A 4,459-nucleotide genomic window follows, 5' to 3' on the forward strand; every position below is an offset into this window, starting at 1 on the left:
AGTCTCGCGTAATCGTACGCGTAATGTCGGTCCGGGCCGCTTCATCCAACAATACCGCCGAACCAAAGTATGACATGCTGGTAAGCAGTATGACTTGTATCGCCCACAACTCACTTGTGTTCTACTCGTGCATATAACATCTACGCATAAAATCAGGCTCGGATGCCACTGTTGGGGAACATACTAATTTCAAAAAATTTCCTACGCACACGCAAGATCATGGTGATGCAAAGCAACGAGAGGGGAGAGTGTTGTCCACGTACCCTCGTAGACCGAAAGCGGAAGCGTTAGAACAACGCGGTTGATGTAGTCGTACGTCTTCATGGCCCGACCGATCAAGCACCGAAACTACGGCACCTCCGAGTTCTAGCACATGTTCAGCTCGATGACGATCCTCGTACTCCGATCCAGCAGAATGTCGGGGAAGAGTTCCGTCAGCACGACGGTGTGGTGACGATCTTGATGTTCTACCATTGCAGGGCTTCGCCTAAGCACCGCTACAATATTATCGAGGAGGACTATGGTGGAGGGGTGCACCGCACACGGCTAAGAGATCAAGAGATCAATTGTTGTGTCTAGAGGTGCCCCTACCCCCGTATATAAAGGAGCCAGGGGGGCAGCCGGCCTAGGAGGGGGCGCGCCAAGGGAAGTCCTACTCCCACCGGGAGTAGGACTCACTCCTTCCTTGTTGGACTAGGAGAAGGGGGGAAGGAGGAGGGAGAGAGGAAGGAAAGGGGGGCGCCGCCCCTCTCTCCTTGTCCTATTCGGACTAGGGGGGGAGGGGCGCGCGGCCCAGCCCTTACCTCCTCTCCTCTTCTCCACTAAGGCCCATGTAGGCCCATTAAGCCTCTGGGGGTTCCGATAACCCCCGGTACTCCGGTAAAATCCCGATTTCACCCGGAACACTTCGACATCCAAATATAGGCTTCCAATATATCAATCTTCATGTCTCGACCATTTCAAGACTCCTTGTCATGTCCGTAATCACATCCGGGACTCCGAACAAACTTCGGTACATCAAAACTCATAAACTCATAATATAACTGTCATTGAAACCTTAAGTGTGCGGACCCTACGGGCTCGAGAACTATGTAGACATGACCGAGAACCATTTCGGGTCAATAACCAATAGCGGAACCTGGATGCTCATATTGGCTCCTACATATTCTACGAAGATCTTTATCGGTCAAACCGCATAACAACATACATTGTTCCCTTTGTCATCGGTATGTTACTTGCTCGAGATTCGATCGTCGGTATCCTAATACCTAGTTCAATCTCGTTACCGGCAAGTCTCTTTACTCGTTACGTAATGCATCATTCCGTAACTAACTCTTTAGCTACATTGCTTGCATGGCTTATAGTGATGTGCATTACCGAGAGGGCCCAGAGATACCTCTCCGACAATCGGAGTGACAAAACCTAATCTCGAAATACGCCAACTCAACATGTACTTTTGGAGACACCAGTAGAGCTCCTTTATAATCACCCAGTTACGTTGTGATGTTTGGTAGCACACAAAGTGTTCCTCCGATAAACAGGAGTTGCATAATCTCATAGTTATAGGAACTTGAATAAGTCATGAAGAAAGCAATAGCAACATACTAAAAGATCAAGTGCTAAGCTAACGGAATGGGTCAAGTCAATCATATCATTCTCCTAATGATGTGATCCCGTTAATCAAATGACAACACATGTCTATGGTTAGGAAACATAACCATCTTTGATTAATGAGCTAGTCAAGTAGAGGCATACTAGTGACATTAAGTTTGTCTATGTATTCACACATGTATCATGTTTCCGGTTAATACAATTCTAGCATGAATAATAAACATTTATCATGATATGAGGAAATAAATAATAACTTTATTATTGCCTCTAGGGCATATTTCCTTCAACAGATTGTGGTCAATGTCAACTGTGATGTTCTCTTTAATGATTTGTTTGTCAGCCAAACACATGCATAACATCTCTATCTATGTACTAAGAGTGATACTACATAAATTGGTACCTCAAACTATACTTATCAAGATTTGTACTACAAATTGGTACCTCCAACTATACAGCTCTTAGCACTTTCAACAACACTCGCCGCCAAACAAAAGGATGTTTGGATGTCTTCTCAAGAAATACATGTAAAACTCGAAAGTCAAATTTTATGTATTATGAATTTGAAAATGAACAGCAAAAAATAGTGTCGATTTAAGTGTAATAAGTGTCAAATGCACAAATTGGTGGGTAATGAAGAGTAGACTGACCTAAAGAGTACTATAGGTGTAGCTCCTTGTAAATGATAGTTTCAATATTGGCACATCTCAGCTAACACACACTGTCCATACAAGTAGAGGTGTGAAAAACCTTCAAATCTAAACTGAACTTACAAAATTCAAAATTGAAGCTTTGTATGGCCAGCAATGGATCATCATATACAGAAAATAATGTAGGCATACACGTACAGAAGAGTGAAGCAGCAAGGGCTAGCTAGTAAGCAATCTAACATCAAGTGGTTGAGTTAGCATGGTTTAGCAAGCAACCAGAGTTAAAGGTACGTGAACTTCACCTTCACAGGGAAGAAGAAGACATGGAACGTTAAAAAAAAGAGTAACAACCTTTGCTTGGACATACCAATTAGCTTGACAGCCCGATGTTGGACAGACGAACCTATGTCTTCCTCCATCCGTGCCATCGCCAAGATTCCCGTCCCTTCCTGGCCAACAAACTACCACCCTTGGCCCCTGCCCTCTGATTCGATGATGCTTGCCATCGCTGCCAAGAACAATCAATCTGTCCTCACTCGCGCCTGTCCCGGCCATGAAGGTCGGCAGAGGTCGTGAATAACCCACCATGCGCACATGCTTGACGTGGGAATAGGCATAACACAGTACCACAGAGCACACACGACGTGAGACTCGGATATGCGATAGGATAGATGAGACATGCTAGAGGAAGAAACGGAGATGGGGCACTGACCTTTACTGCCGCGGCGCTTCCTTTGGCCACCGATGTGCGCCCTCGTTTTGCCTCCACCGCAAGTCACGACTCACCAAATAGCCCTAGGTTTTTCTTCTGTTCGGTAAGGCGAGAGAATGAGGGCAGGGGATGGAAGAGGTGGACATAAGAGGGAGAGGTTGGACGAAAGGAGCGAAATGAGAACCTTATTCTTTTTGTAGAAATAGCACAATGCACGTGCGCTCCTACGGGTAAAGGACGAATAACGTGCCCAAATCCTGCCTATCTCGTGACAACTATATGACTCTCTAATCTGTTGGCAACGTCAACTACGTGAGTTGGCTTTAATTTTCAAGACCAAATGGAAAGGTCAACTATAAGCACCGTTGAAGGTCTAAACACAAAGTAACCAAAAAAATGGGATCATATCTACTAAATAGGTCTTTTTTTAGAAAAAGGAGGATGATCCCCGGCCTGGGAGATGCATGCAGCCACTTTATTGATTATTCTTGAGGACCTTACAAAGTATTACACAATATGCCTGAATCCGCCATCTTGATAAAATATGCCACTACTCCTATCCATATGATGAAGGGGTGCTAGCTGGGCCAAATACCCAGACCACACACCTAAGCCTATCATCAAAAGCCGGAAGCCCCAGCCGAGCCACATACCGGGTCTGAAGCACAAACCGGTCTGACGCACTCACATGTGTCATCGCCGCCATCATTTCACAGGTCCGTCTTCAGAGCAGATATTGAGACTTCTACCTTTTCAGGCCACTCTGCAATCGACGCCACCATGATGCCACACAGCGTCCTCCTCCTACGTGAGTCCATCTCCAAGCATCCGATGCCAAGCCTCCACTGCTGCACGCTGTCGAGATCGGCCGCCATCAATATTTAAGATGAAGCACCGCTCACCAAAGAAACCAACCACCGTTCCCTCGAGTCCGTGTACACCTCCAAGAATGACGCCCCAAGGGGGAAACGACATAAGAGCGCCGTCGTCATCCGATCTACTGATCTAGGGTTTTCCCCGGAGGTAGCAGATAGTTGTCTTGAACTTTTCCTTGGTGATGCCTTCAAGAAGGAAACGCCGTATAACAGCGCCATCACCGCCGGTCTTGGCCAGGTTTTCACCCGGATCTGAACAGAGGACCTCCATCAAGCAACCTGTACACGAACCGCCGCCATCGCTGCCGGGGACTGGATGGAGAATCCAGGCCGCCGCCGCCTGACCGGCATCACACCACCATGGTGGCTAGGCCAGCGTAGTCAGGCCCACCATGCCCGCCTGTAGACACTCACCAGATCTGTCGGCCCGCCGTAGCCCATCTGGGTACGACGAGATCCACGATCTGGGCCGCCGCCTCAGGGGCTCCTCTGCCGCGGTATCGTGCCTACGCTGACACCACTGTCACACTCGCCGCTGGGAACCCGCCGTTCCACGCTGCCGATGCCCCGCGGTTTCGTGTGCCACCGTCGCCAGGGAAAGACGCAACCACCAC

Source organism: Triticum aestivum, chromosome 7B (genome assembly GCF_018294505.1).
Source record: "Triticum aestivum cultivar Chinese Spring chromosome 7B, IWGSC CS RefSeq v2.1, whole genome shotgun sequence".
In the NCBI taxonomy this organism is placed as follows: Eukaryota; Viridiplantae; Streptophyta; class Magnoliopsida; order Poales; family Poaceae; genus Triticum; species Triticum aestivum.